The sequence below is a fragment of the Falco cherrug genome, chromosome 12 (genome assembly GCF_023634085.1).
Source record: "Falco cherrug isolate bFalChe1 chromosome 12, bFalChe1.pri, whole genome shotgun sequence".
NCBI classification, from domain to species: Eukaryota; Metazoa; Chordata; class Aves; order Falconiformes; family Falconidae; genus Falco; species Falco cherrug.
In genome coordinates, this window is record NC_073708.1 from 5,354,674 (window position 1) to 5,370,579 (window position 15,906).

Genomic DNA, 15,906 nt, shown 5'->3' on the forward strand with positions numbered 1-15,906 from the left:
GAGAAAAATCTTTGGAATCCTTTAACAGCTATATTTCATTATTATAAGCGCCTTCTGAGACAGACTTTTTCATAGTGGTAGAGTAGACTATTCTCATAGACTATGAGAATCCTACAAATGAATGTTTGTGTCATTTCTCCTCCAGAAAGTAGAATAGTAGTCTCTTGTCCCAAATTAAAAGTTAGAAATAGGATAGCTAAAAATAGCAAATACCATTGCTGAAGTTTCATCATCTGCTTAAGCACGGTCTTCCGTGCATTGTATTATCTTTAATTATCTATTATCCTTGGTGCATCTCTCAGCAGACAGATCTCAAAGGACTGAAGCAAAGATCAACTTTCATGTAAACCTAATGTAGAAATGTATTTACTTTTTAAACTTTGACATTACCTAAATGTTGAAACAAGAAAAGGTATTTGCTGCTTTGTTTCATACTTAATATTTACTTGGCTTTTTTATTTGTATTGCTAGTTTGCTTGCATAGTCAGTAAATGGGAAGTGGAGGAAATTACAAACAATCCACTGTGTCTATACAAATAGGATTAAATGCAGCTGACTTTGAAACTGGTGCTTTCATACCATGTTTGTGGGTTTGGGTGTTTGGTTTTTTTTTTTTTAAATTATTTTTTTTATTTGTATGACACGGGTTGAAACAGTTTAGCTGTGGATTGAGAGAATTACTTACATAGGAAGGTCATTTTAGTTTGAGTAGAAAATTAATCAAGCTTGTTATTTGCAGCAATACCAAAGGATATTAAGTTAGCACTAGGAAGAGGAATATTTTTTGTCCAGATGATATCATGCAGGGTTTCACTGCTCAGTGTTCTGAGACTAATTAATCAGTAAGGGTGTCTAATTAAAAAGATGACTGTTCACCAGCTGCCACAGCAGGTTAGTTAATGAACTGAAACAGGAGAGTATTTCTGTAGCAAATATTTGTGTTCGGAATTCTGCATCTGTTTGTCCTAACTGAAAATGGGGGAGTCTATGCTTCTACGTAAGCAAGGAATAACTTTTGTGTTCACTGCCCAGTACAGTGAGGAGTGAGCCATTTCATCAGAGCTGTGTTACGCACTCTGGTCACAAGCAATAGGAGAGCATCAGGAGCAGTATGTGACATGTTAGCTTCTTCCTGCAGCAGTTTTTCAAAACTGTGTCTATGCAGTGAAGCATTCTCATATTTCTGAATAGACTGCTCTCCTGGACTACGGCCAAACCCCATACAACTGTCATCTTTTCTTTCGACACATGCTTATGGCAGATAGCCTACTGAAAATGATAAAGGGTCCCCCCTTTTGCAAGAAAAGCATCCTGAAATCTTTGAAGGTGGTACCTTGTCCAATTTGTGATTACAAATATTCAGAACACAGCATGCCCGTCTTTCTGCATGGAACAAACTTCCCAGCAATGAAAGCTAAAAAGTTTCAGAAATGCTGACCTATTATATTTTTGTTGTTGTAGTTTTTTCTTTGCATCTTTATTTGTTCTCTCTACTAATTAAGAGTGTTCTCCCTTGACTTTTAGAGAGATTAGGTATGGGGAATGGTATATACGTAACAATTATAAAAGATCCTATTAAAATTATCATCATAAAAAATTGGTTTTTTCAGCTGTCTAAAAAGAGAGGTAACTAATACCTGTTCTGTTGCTTTTTGAATGAGGTACTTAGATATTAAGCAAAATAATTCTAGAGGGACTGATGACTTTGAAATGTATGTACAACTCTTCCAACTTCATGTTTCTTTTCAGTTCAGTATCTATAGGCAGTTTCTTAAGTTTTACTTTACCTTTTCTTAAAGGGTAAGAATAGGATGACTATTATTTAACTCTTAAACTGAGACCGTTCATTTAATGGCAAGTAGATTCCTGATATTTTTATAATTTAATGTGATTTGTAGAGAAAAACCAGATCGTATGATGGTTGGGTTGATAGGATGCTGCATTTTTTGTGTGAGTGGAGCTGTTAGTGCTGACACTTACAGTCTACTTGTTTGAATTATTTTAGTGGCACTGCATACAGTGGAATAATGAAGTATACATGAACTGAAAATACTTATTAGAAATTAGTGAAAAAATATTGCCTCTGAAGAGCATAAGTTGTCAGAATTTTAGTTCTTTAAATAGCTTCATTTAAATTCAGTCTTCAGATAAAAGGTTTAGTTCATTATGAGTGTAACAGGGTACCTAGTTTCATAGTAAATGTTAGTATTACTCTTACAAACTGAGGAATAAAATGTCCCTAAGGTGAATTTAATTTGCCAAGTTTTGATTCATTTAGAGCTCATCTGGAGAAAAACTTTCAATTTTGTGTGCACAAAAGGGAAAATCTTGTGCTTACTCTTCATCTTCAGATAAATGCGTCAATTTAATGACAGCTCTTCTCAGGTAAAAAAGGAGTAGCATCCATTAGTAATTTTTATTTTTATGTCATCTTAATTTTAACTTTTATTTATGATGTTTGAGGTGGAAAATAATGCCAATAATATGTTTTTCAGGGCCTGCATAAAATTATAGAAAGTTCTGCCACGTTAAGAATTTTCCTGCAGTTGCTTTTCTGTACAGAACCCACTTACGACAACACTGAAATGACACTCACAGTACAATTCCTGGCTCTTGGGTGCTGTATGACCTACCAGCACTGAAAGTCACATAAATTGACACATTTGTTCTGAAGGGTAGAGTGCAAATGAGATTTGCATTTGCCCTCTTTGAGACTGTGTTCTGTTTTGTCTGTGTGAATTTATACACTGTTATCTGCAAAAGGAGGGGAGCACAGTTGCCCATCTTTTCAAACGGAATGATAAAACCTTGGGTAATATCAGTATTATGGCCTGAATAGGTTTAAATGATGGTTACTGGAAGAACTGATATTAAGATTGATAGTCTCATAGACTCTGGATATATGTATATTGATACAGATAAGTGTTTTGTTAGGTAGGACGGAGTGGGGATGTCTCAGTGTATTTCTTTACAGTAGGGTGTGCAGTAATAGCTGGTAGTTCTGGTAAATGCTTGGCACCTCAGAGCTCATGTTAAAATCCATGATACTCCTTCCTAGATAAAACATTAATAGGTATCCTAGTTTAATTTGAATATTGGTTTGTTAATAGGCATTCAGTTTTCCTGTAGCAGGAATGACACTGATGCTGGAAGAGCAGCTCATAATAAGAAGACATTTTAAACAACAGTATTCTACACCACTGAGTAAAATTGGATCATTTCTGAAGTTCTCTGTAGTGTGTCTTTGCGATGCACATTCATTCTGTGTGGAGGCATCTCTGTCTTGCAGCGGAGGGCACTGCTTAGATGAAGTGAGTTGTTATGTATGTGGACCACTGCAAGAGAGCTGCAGTTCCCGAGAACATCATTTTTTCTTAAACAATCAGCCATCTCTTGGTATATTTAGATGAAATTCTTTCATCTAAAAGTCACTTCTTCCTAACTGGCCCCTGCTTTCAAACAGAGGTTGTATAACTGGCATTCAGGAGGCTGTGTTACTGGAGGGCTGAAGCTGTTGAAGGTGAGAGGAAGAGACAAAACATCGGGTTTTGTATGTTGCTGTAATGGAGCAGGTAGTATGACAGGAATTAGGTGATACTATCCCCATAGGGTTCATATTCTGGAAATCAGAGTGCTGCACTTAAAATCAGAGTAATTGGATTGCAAATGTTTTTTTTGTAAGGCTAACTAATTTCTGTTATTGCACACGTAAATGAACAGTAATGTTAGTCTTCAAAAGAATTTCAAGCCAGCTTCAGTCTGACTTTGAAGTAAGAAGGCTATTTGTGTGTCACTGGGTTGCTGAACTGCTGTGTTGTGCAAATGCAGTGACTCCATCTAAAAATGACTATGCCTTTCGAAAACCTGAATTTTGCTAGCTGTGGTTTGTATTTGGAATGGTTTGTGCCTGAATTAAGGCTGAGGGCAACTTCCTTGTAGATTCTGTTGTGTGATTTTCTGAAAGGTTGGTTGAAATCATCAGGAACTGTTTTGTCTAAAAGCCCCATCTGGAATCCTGTACCTCCTTACAGAGAAAAAGATGCAGAAGTCACTTTTTAAAATAAAGTGTTTCCTGTGACTATTCTATGAAAGGTAATGTTTCAGAAATCTTAAATACATTTATTTAAGAGAACAAACCACCTTTTCCTGACTATTAATTGCTGGTTTCAATATTTTAAGGTTTGATGCCATAAGAATTAAACAGAGAGCTCTAAATGCGTAGAGAGGAACACTAAGAATCAAAGGATCCAAAACTATACAATCTAGCTTTTTTTATTTCTCTGAAGAATCACAGTTGGTGTTTAAAGTCTCTTAAAATGCCTTTGTTAACAACAGTACTGATGGTCAACATTTTATTAAAGCATGTGTTACCACAGCAGTGTGCAGCTAGCAACGGGCAATTCACTATAATAGAAATAGTAACAAAACCCAGAAAGGCTTGTGCTGCCTGTGTAGAAAAGTTAAAGCATACATAAGTTATGAATACATCACTTAAATTCGAACTGGAATTTAATATAAGGCGTAATTCTGATACCTTTTGCTACCTTAATTTATGTATGACTTCTTTATGCTAAAACCCCTAATGACAGTATTATTCATACATTCTTTAGGATATTCTTCTAAGGGGCTGCACTAGTATTAAGTATGTTTTACAGTAATCACTTCAGAAGACATGAGAGACCTATAGATCTTTACAGTCTATATCTGTTAAACATTTTTAAGAGTAATTTCCCCTATCAGCATGCAAATTTGCAGCTGCTGAGATAAACTAACCAAAACGACATCAGTTGCAGTCTGCTAGTGCATATACTCTTTCTAATAATCTTTTATGTAGGTTTCTGTGGACATACCCAAATATTTTGGCAGCTAGAATTTTTTTTTCTTGTGAATTTTCATCAGTTGTTTTTCAAACTGACAACTGAATATTGACGATATAGAGCTTCAAGTTTTTTAATCATATGCTGCACATTATAAAGCCATCTTCATATGGCTGGTTTGTCTCAAAAGCAATCTAGTTTCAAAATACAACCTTTTTTTGACTAGATAGTACAATATAGAGCCTGAATCTAAAACTAAATCATCACTTATGGGGGGGTGTGTGTGTACGGTTTCAAGCTGTGTGCTTGCCATAAGAGGTTTATTTTACTGCTTTTTTCCATCTCTTCTGTATACTCTATCTAGCAATGGCAAGGCTAATCACAGTAATTTTTAGATTTTTAATTAGAAAATGTCCTTCACCCCATTTCTCTGTTAGAGCAATGAGATTGACTCACTGTGTAGGTGTGGTGTAAGGGGTGGGCTGGGAGCATATAGCTGGGGTAGGGCCAGAGGGACAGGTGAGGCCCTTTTTGAGGCAGTCTTCAGGTAGCCTTAGTTAGGTTAATGTCACATTGCAGTCTAAATAGTATGCTTCTTGTTACCTATATGGCAAAGGAATTAGAGCTACCTTTTTGGAGCAATGCCACCTTTCTTTCATGCATTTGTAAATGTAATCCCTGAAAGCACTTTTGGTCTTTGTTGTCACACCTTCCAGGATTTCCTTGGCCTTTCTATGAAGATGCTTGCTCTCAAATTCTTCTTTAATGTAAAATGGAAAATACAGAAATACATTTTAAGGATAAAATGTGCCTGCAACTGTTAAAATAAATACTCTTTTGAGATGCTTTTTAAAATATATGTCCGTATGTATATTCAGTGCAGACTGGCTATACCTGATCCGACAAGAAACAGGACCCTCAGATGCTGACTGCAAGCAGGGGTTTTACAGAGCTGTCAGTTAAGTGGGGGGTTATTTGGGCTGCTGCACGTTTTCTTTGTACTCGTGTTTCGGGCAACCATGCACTTGATTTAAGTTTAGATTATTATACAATAAGGACACTAATTTCATAGAAAGCTCAGAACAACATGCCTTTTGTCTTCAGTAGCTGGTTGAGTCAGCAACAAACCTTGAAAATATGCAGCTTGGCTCCTTTAGCCTAAGCATCAGACAGAATACTTCTAAAACTTTGATTTAAAACCTTGATATTCATATATCTAAAATTTATCCTGACTGATGAAAATTTATGTATAGTGACTGTTGTACATGGAGTTTTCCTTGCAGAAGCTGATGACTTTGTCACAGATGCATTAGTTAATCTATTTCCCTGCCTTATTTGCATCTCTAGAAATACCTGTGGCTTCATGTGATGCTTAAGAGGGAATGAGTTAACTGTGTGTGTATCTAGCCTCAAGGGTTAATACTGAGGAAGCAAAATCAGACTTAAATTTGTCTGTGTTATCCTTGCTGCAGTCTCTTGTGTGTTGTTTGAATTTCCAGTTTACGTCTTGTGGATTTTTTTTGTGCTGCAATAAGGAGTTTATCTGATTCTCTTCCCTTTAGTACAAGTGAAGGAGGAACCTGACTTTGATCTGTATTCTTGTCCATGCTGCTTCTGCACACTGAAGGCTCTTGTGGACTGGACTGAGAGACTTTTCATATGAGTCAGAAAGGAGTTATGAGTTATCCTAGAAGGACCCTTGATTAACTCAGTGAAGACAAAATACAAGGCACATACTGTGTTAAAATCCTGGCTTACACTGGGATGCTAGCACATGCTAGGTGCGTGGTTCCAGTGCAGAAATTTCCACTATAAGTTGCTGTTTCTATTCATAATTCTCTGAAGTATCTTCTAAATACTTTTCGTAGTAGTAATTATGGCTTATCTGATTATGGGCTTTGGAACATTGCGTAGTGCGCACTGTTCTGTTAATTTTTTTAATAAAAGTACCAATTTCGATAATCTGAGATGTGTTGGATGGGAGACAGTGAGTTTGCTAAGATTGTCGTGGAAGTGCTTGTATAGCTAGGAGCCCAGTAATGATGATCAAGCATGTATCTGAAATTTAAATATGTTAGAATCTTATAATTGTAGTTCTCTTTATAATTTCATATGTATACAGGGGCAGAAGTCTGCTGCTTCAGACTGATGAATTTTGGTACTCCTGAATTTTTCAGTACTTAATGTAAAATCATTAAGTACCTTTTAGTTATATAGTGTCTTTTGATCATTGTGATGACTTACATAGATACTGTCCTACTGCTGTTTATTTTAATAATAGGCCAATACATTTTATGGATCTAGGTAGGGTCATCAGGACATTAAAGGAGTGGTGTGTGTTTCTTCCTGCTGACCGTGAGAACTTCAAATGACTGTTTTTCTGTTCACTTTGACTTCCTCCCTTGTACTGTGTAGAGTTCTCTGAAACTTGTACTAATTGTGATCTTTAAAGCAGAATCCAAAAAAACCCAACCACTACTTGTCTCTGAAGCTCTTTCTGAAAATTGAGTCATAGACGTTACATTTTAAGCCAGCAGAATGTTTGATTATTCTACTTTTGACTGCCTTTAAAATTCTAGTTGCCATAACAACTTTATTTCTTTATTTTTAGCACATCAGTTGCCATAACAATAAAATATAGCTTTTTGAATGTAACCATTTTTTCCTCACTCTTTTTTTTGCTTTGTTTTATAAAGAGCCTTCTTTGGGGGTAAAAGGAAATGTAGCAAAACTCTTCCCCAGTGAGCACTTTGGTTAGAACATATCCTGAAAAAGAATTAATTTTTTTTCATCTAGCCTTATTCCATTTCTATGGCAATTTTTTTGACTACTGAGTGTTTTCATACCTTATGCAGAAAAATGGATGCAAATCAGAGTATAAAGCTTTGCCTTTGTAGAAAATTGCTGCTGGGATTTCATTTTTATATGTTGTAGTTAGTGTATTAGAAAACCGTAACTGTTAGAGAGTAATTTCCAAGATCTTTATTTCATTATATGGAATGGCTATAAATAAGGTATAAGCAACTGCTTCTGTTATGGGAATCATTTTTCTTTACGCTGTCAAATGCTGTCCCTCATTCTGTTTGGTTGTTTCTTTTTCGTTACTGTAGGATTGCTTTAAAGATTACTGTTTTAAGTTTTGCAGCAAGTAACTCAATTTTTGCCATGTCATTCTTTATCTTACCTTTCATTAAAAGTAGGAGAACAAATTATGCTTAGCTTGTTCCTGCAGCAGACATCACAGACATGCTGGGAAGAAGGGTGTTCAGGAAACATGCTGTGTGCCTTTTCAAGCCAAATTAATTCTAGTGGCCGTATAAAAATGATGGCCACTAGCATCCTATACAAATACAGCAAGTAGGACCCAGTACTTCCATTTCTTCCTGTATGGCCCTTCCCAGGCATATTGTCAATTACTTAGAGGCCAGTATTTAGTTCAGTGTGTTGATATGCTGAGTTTTGTGCAGTTACATGTGATATATCTTAAAAATATATTAGTGAAGAGATTGACATTTAGCTTCAAGCCATAATTTTGAGCAGAGGGGAAAGGTTTATGTGTAAATTTAATCTTGGTGAAAGAAACTGGGCTTGAATTTAATCTATAGACTTGACTTCTGCATTCCCTGAAAGTGACCTTTGCTAAAGGACTTGTAGCTCTCAAAACCTCTGCCTTTATATTTAACCTATTTTTAGAGCTGATAAAGTATATGTTTAATTTCAGTTTTTTTTCTTAGAGATGGCAAATAATGTCAGGTTTGGTATTTCTTTTTGAATAAAGAAAATAATTTCTCAGCTCACATAACATTTTACATGTGCCAATTTCTAGATATAAACGTCCTCATTATCTAATACAATCAAAGTAATTTAAGACAACATTTGCTAGTTATTGGAAGTTGAATATATTTAGATGTTATTAATCTTGAAACATAGTTATCAGATGTGAGATGATTTTATAAGTTTTAATTAGCCAATTTTTAACTCTGGGTGGAGGTGGCGGGGTGGGGAGGGAAATATCAGTAGTTCTTGCTTTCAGTGGCATTTTCCAAATGTCTGTCATTGCCAGGTTCCATGTCTGTGAGTTAGCTAGGACTCTGCTTCAACTGCTATTGTTCGCAAAATTTTCCCTCTAGATCGTTCTTGGTAGGAAGCTATTCCTGGTCCTTTTCTCATATATGGTTATTGACGCAAGTGCGTGCTGATATAGACTCCATGCTGGAAGAGAGTGTAAGTGATACCTCTGCAGCACTTCCAGCCGGAAGGAAAATTTGGTTTAAATGAAGCTGAGCTTAAAATGCACAAGAAGAAATTGTGCCACGCTTCAGTTTATAAATAGATTTTATGCCATATCCTTCCCATGTTCCTCTCTTCCATTTCTTCACGAAAGTTGTAGAATAGTAATACAGAGTAACACTTTGGTTAAAGATAGTCTTCCAGAATTCACAATTTACTTTGATTGTTTTCAGCTTTATTGTTCTCAAGAGTGGAACTGGATTTACTAGTTCAAATCAGGCGTGAGTACTACCTGCTGTCTTGCAGTAAAACAAATAGTGAATCTTTAATTCTAAACCCATTTTTGTCTACATGAGCAGTTGAAACTGTGACTTTCTCCTAAATGATCCTAGTTGTTTGGTGGTTTTCCGAGCTACCTCTTGTCTCCTTGAGAAAGTACTATTTTTAAAAAAATCTAATAAAGGAAAAGTTTAGGGTGGAATGTGCCAATTATATATGCAAATAAAAAATAAATTGTCCATGTGACTAGGCACATTTCCAGCCAGCCCATCTAGATTAGAATAGATGCTCTGGGAGAATGTACTGTGACCATTTAACATAAGACGCATCCACAGAAAGTGGATTTGAATCTTGTTTCTGCCATGCATCCGTCAATTTGTCACATAATGGTAGCTGCCACTTCACAGTATTTAGAAAAGAGAATTAGACTGAAGTGGATAATTTTGAAAGTTTGAAACTATTTTTGAGAAGAATGATGCACATGGCTGCACTCTGCATTGGAGCTTTCAGCACAGATTAAAAGTAAGTTGCCAAAGCTTACGGTGGGCAGTTTTTGTCAGAGAGGTTTGCCGCTGTGACATTCAGAAGTATGGTGCTGAGATGGAGAAGGATTTGGAAGCCTGTGCAGTGTTGATCATGCAGTAGTTGACAGATGTGTGGCCTTGGCACTGAGTTCCGAGGAATGCTTTAAGGATAAAATAGTGGCGATGCTTTTGGGAGAATTTAAAGAAATAATATTGGATGCAGCTGGTTTTGTTTGTTTTTAAAAGGCAGTGATAAATGAAAGTTAGTTAGGTTTGCATGTATGTCAACTTTATTCTTTGGTGCATCCAAACTTGTGATTTTGAAAGACTGACAGATGTATATGGTTTTGATCCTTGTGTTCGTATCTTAGTAGTTGCTTTTGCACAGGCCTTAGAAATTGGCTTCCTAGTCAAGGCTACAATAAATTATTCATCATTTGACCTCATTAATTCAAAACGGGCTGCCTTTTAAAAGGTCATGCTGTAGTTAAGAGAACTCTTTGGGTTGCAGTATGTGAAAAATCAAAGTAGGTGGTCACAGTGTTTGGGATTTTTTTTTTTTTAATAGCCTTAAAATCTCTTATTCTAGCTCGGCTGAAATGGAATTACTACTAGTACTGACTGAGCTTATGCTTCTGCCAAGTCAGCTGGAATCCTTCTGAACATACACTGTCTTGTTGCCCAGTTGTGATATGCTTTTAGAATACCAATATTTATGGAATGTAATTCCTGGCTTGACATAGACAAAAGCATTAGTAAAAACACAACTATGTCAAAACATGACTCTAAAAAGTTTAAATGAATGCTGTATTAAAATAATCTTTGAAGCGTTAATTTAAAATATGAGAAATGATTCCCACAGGAAAAAGGGTAATGCTACCTGCACTGTTCAGATTATTCTCTACATTTCACTGTTTCTTCATTTACAGTCTCTTAATTGCTGTCTTTTGTCCTGTGATTTAATAGGTTAAAATTCTAATCATCTCTTGAAAGCAGTGTAATTAATAGCTAGTTCATTTCCGTTCACTCTAATGTACTAATGCATAGAGGCTATGTTTTATGTTAGGACAGCTGCATGGATAGGACATGGGTTTGTTGTGGCACTTGAAATGCAGAGGGACAATTCTGAAAAAAATGCATGTTTTAGACTTTCCGTGTGCTTTTACAAATCACTCACTAAACATCAGTCACATAATCAAAAGCAGGAGCTAAAGGAAAAGCAATGCAAGTAACAGCCCTCTGTTGGGATACCTGGAGCAGTGGTAGGTAGTAAGCCTCTCTTTTGCTAGTATACTTTACTTTTTTCTTTTTTTTTCTCCTTTTTTTTTTTTTTTTTTAACTACTGCTAGTTTAGGAGTAGGGGGATTAGTTTTAGTGGCAGGTACATGAAACTCTCAGAGGGCACATGTTTAATTTTTGCTTTTCATACTATCGTGAGACATTTTTCTTGTTTTTCCAACGTCCATTTTCATTCATTTTGGCGCATTTCTTATCATATGTAGTCAGTTAGTAAATAGCACCCTTTCATAGCTTAATTGCTGTGTAAAGCAAATACTATGTTTAATTCCTGAAAAATGCTAATTGTCACCATTCATTAGACTTCACAGCATTTCCCTGAAGTAAATTCACTTCTTGATAGTTTATTGCACAGTGCTTTCTTTCAGTTGATTAGAGGCACGGAAGTTTGGTGGTATTTGTCGTTCCGAATTGAGTTTGTAAAGTGAATTCCATTTGTCTTAGGAACATCAATATAATCTTGAGGGAAGCTCCTCCTGAAGAAAAATGTTCTTTAATGTAAAATTCAGAAGAGTAACTATCTAATCCGTGAGATCACAGGTAGGAATGTTTAAAGGGAGATTGTAGCAATTTGCTCTGACAACTTGCTTAATATTTATTAAATACATGAATAATGTTCGTGGGTAATTTAAAAGTTTCAAACTTCAGAATTGTGTAATGTAATTGTTAGATAACAGCATGAAAAGACTGCACAATAAACTTGCAAATGTGAATGCCCATCTTTCTCTACCAATCCACCACAACACACGAAAAAAATTGGTTTTTGCCAGTTTCTTGTTCTGCATCACAGCATGCTAATTACTAAACATGTAGATGATACTGGCTAATATTTGCCTTATTAGAAACAGTATTAGAAGAGGACTGGGGCTGCGAGTCCAGCAGAGGGGTAGGCTGAAGCAGAGCCTGCTGGAGTAGTATTAAGAGAAAAAGGGATCATTAGCTCCCTTCCACATCCCTCACAGAACTTGACCTTTTAGAAAGCTACTATCCCCTTCCAGCCTCTTACCTGAACTCCCTCCACCCTCCACTCCAAATTATACCAGCCACTTCCTTCTTCCCCACCTTATAGAACCTACTGGGTTGCTGCCATCAAATTCAGTTTTGCCTCTAATGTGGAAAAGGCTTATGCAGGCTTTGGGATAAGGTTTTCCTCTAACAGTGAGGTAGGTGCTCCACAAGGGCATTTGCATTTCAAAAACATAGCTGTGTAACTCCTATCACTTGATCTTTTTTGCAGTCACAGGGGTATGTGGGCCATAGCATTGTTAAATGTTTTATGGCGTTCTTTATGATCATGGGGTGGGAGGGAGAAGGAAAGGAAAATTATCTGTGGTAGCAAAACCGAGAAATGAGACTATCAGGTGAAGAAATATTTCATGGGTTTAAACTTTCTACAAGATACTGTAGTTTCCTTGAGAACTGACACTGTTGGGTTTTCACCACTGGCCCAAGTGTGTTTAGTCTGGATGAGGATGAAGAGAAGTTGCAACAAGAAAAATTCTGAGTCGGTACTGGGAGTCACAGTGGGAGAGGTCAAAGGTGGGGGACCCATGCAAGCTGTGAAAACTCCATCCCTGGGAGATTTTCATGACTCAGCTTGGATATAGGACCCAGTGCAACCTGGCCTAAATTTGGTGTTGGACCTGACTTTAAAGTTGGCCCTGTTTTGAGCAGGGTGTTGGGACCAGCTGATATCCAGAGGTGCCTTCCAACATGAAGTGTTTAAGTGAAGATTGTTTCAAAGCAGGGGGGGGAGAGTATTATACGTGTATACCTCTTATATCTGATATTATATGCCTGTACTCAGGTAAATATTTCTGTGTATTCTGTGTAAGCTAGAGCTTTTCATGGCAGTTCTGAAAATAGACAGCTTTAGTGGGTGGATTTTGGGAAGAGGCTTTATATTCCAAATAACAAATAAAACTGATTTCTGCCTTAAATATAGCACCAGTATGACTTCAGAGAGTAACTTCAAACACCGGTCTGATGTAAAAAAAACCCAACCATGTACACACAAACACAAAATTAAGGCAACTACTGATTTTTCTTATTACTCCGTCTCTTTAAACTGCACTACAAGCTGCAAGCTTTTTAGAACAGAATTTTTCTGGAGGCATTAGAAACAAAACCAGGGTGTTCATACGAGGCAGTGGACATGTAAATGCCAAAGGTAGTTAAGATAAAAATAAAGCAAACTGAAGAAACACCTTTGTTCTATAGGCTGAGGAGAAAGTGGATAAAACAAAATAATACTTCAAAAAAAAAGGGGGGGGGATGGGGAGTCAGGCAGAAGAAAAGAAGATAAGGAGCTGGTATGTATATCAACATTGTAATTCAGGTCTGCATCTAAGTAAATATCTGTTATGTTCCTCATCCTGTACTCTCAGCTGCATCTCCCTGCTCTAATCAATATCTTTTTAAAAGATTTTACAGAAATCATTGTTGTCCATTTAATCCAGCTGACCATTCAATATTTTAACAAAGAGAGTCCTGAAAGACTTCAAACTAGAAATGAGTGGTGCGACTGAGATGCTGCTTTGTGTGTTGCAGGAATTGCTTCTATCAGTCCTGTTGCTTTACAAAAAAAGATTTAGAAGACAAATATTGCTCTTCCCTTCTGAATAGAAGTGAGTAATAGATTGTTTCCTTGCTTGAAGCTTCTAAATCTACCTCTGTATGGACTTTTTCTGTCGGAGAAGCTTTACCTCGTTTCCTTACAGGATCACACACATCACCACTGCTTTAACAGGCTTTCTTCTTGTACACAAAGCTCGAGCTCCTACCACATCTCCTCTGTTTTCAGCAGGATCAGATGGTGCGAGTCTTCTAGTTTGGATGGTAACTTCTGTTGTTTCTAGCTGATGTAATTTATAAAGAAGGTGTGGAATTGCTCCTTCTATTCAGCTTGAAGAACAGCACAGTCCTTCTGCTGGACGTAACCAGCTGCAGAATTTCTGTACCATGTAAAATACTGCCTTGGTGACAGCCATTAAATTCTTCCAATATAACTGTTTACTCATTCTCACTTCCTTTCCTTTACATGCCAATAAAAAAAAAATAATCCTGAAGCACATTTTGTTTAAAACCATGCCAGAGTCCCTACTGTGTCTCCAATGTACACCTAGAAAACTTTTTCCATATAGCTTTTCAGTGTTGCTGCCTCTTGTAAAAGGCTGTCTGTAATTGCATCGTTTTGTCAGGACTAGCTGACTTCTGCTTTAATTTTCACTTGTCTCCAAATATACGTAAACCACAGTACAAGTTAGCGCAGTCAGTCAGTTCCAGTTTGCACTGCTGCTGCTTAGAAAATGCCACCAGGAGTTGGGCTCTGGGAATAACTGAGGTGATAAAGCCACTGGCAGCTTGCAGTGTGACTTTTTTTTTTTTTTTAAATGAAATGATACTTCCTCACTTTTGAATTACTTTGTCCCTTTAGTTACAATTGATGAAAGGGAAGCATTTTACCTGCATTGAAAACCAACCAGCAGAGGTTGCCATTGATTTTTCTGTTGTCTCGTACCTGCTTAGCAGTATCCGGGTTTCTCCTGCAAGACCTGAAATATTTGGCTGACACGAGCGCTTGCTATCAGAGTTCGGTGTTCTGTGCACACAGTAACAGGCGCTGGGGTTTTGTACGTCGGCTGGATCCGACCTGTGAGCAGGGTGACTCAACGGTCGCTGTAACATTTGGAAACTTTAGTAGTTACCAGTATGTAAATCCGTATTGAGCAGGATGCACCGAGCACGTAGTTACTGCGGTCCACTTCATTTTAGGCTTTACCTTTGCTTCTCTTAACATGTCAGTCAGGCTTTCTAACGTCCATTTTAAGACATTTTGGCCCTTTATGTCTCCGGTGCCAACCCCAAAACAGGTGAGGGCAGAGAGGGAGAATGAAGTACTGGTTGCTGCCATGCCTGTGCACACCGTTGTTTGTTCTCCTCCTCCTCCCCCACAGGAGGAGTGGGAAGAGGAGGAATAAAAATTGCTTCCTATTGTTCTGCCTGTGGTATGGAGAGCTATGGCTTAAAGCTGTGCTCAGGGACTAAATTTAGTCATTAAATCTGTTGTTGCAGCCATTTACAGTTCTGAGGTATCGGAGTGATTTTAATTTTTGTTGGTTTTTTCTTTTTTTTTTTTAAAATCTTTCGATGGAAGAATTTGGAATGATCACACGCCGTTATTGCAAACCACTTTTCCACTGCTGCATTTTCTCTTGCTTCACATTTCTACAGACTTGTCATTCAGTCTTGAATATTTGCTCCAGGCTATACTCGAAATACAAGATGTTAACCTGGGAGCAGCTTATTAAAATTTTGCCTGTGGTTTGCCTCGGAACTAAAAGAATTTATATGACTGTAGTTTCTAATGACTTAGTTTGTTAAAGCCTTCGATCCCGTTCTTGACATGTGTCTCTTCCTGATCTATAGCCCAAAATACTGTTTCGTGGTTGGTATGTTGGTATCTAAATTTGTTGTTTCTGTGTCAGAGGACGTATGGAGTGTCTGTGTACGATAACTTTGATGATTGTACTTCTGTTGCTGGTTTTTATTTCTAGGCAGCAGAAGTAAACAGAAGTTTGAGTCCTTAATGAGGGAGTAGCAGCATCCATTTGCGTGGATAGCGAGATTAGTTAATTGGGTTAAAAAGTCTGTGCTGTGGGGAAGAATGTGTTATTCACAAGTATTTGTATTTAAACCCATGTTTGCAGCCGGTTGAGGCAATTAAAAACTCGCACAGTGTTGAAACCGCTTGCAGACGA

General features: G+C 37.2%; 1 protein-coding gene across 6 annotated transcripts in view; it reads left to right on the forward strand.

Annotated features, from left to right (window-relative positions):
• RABGAP1L (RAB GTPase activating protein 1 like) overlaps positions 1-15,906 on the forward strand; it is a 254,855-nt gene that overhangs the window by 70,361 nt on the left and 168,588 nt on the right. The window lies entirely within an intron of this gene.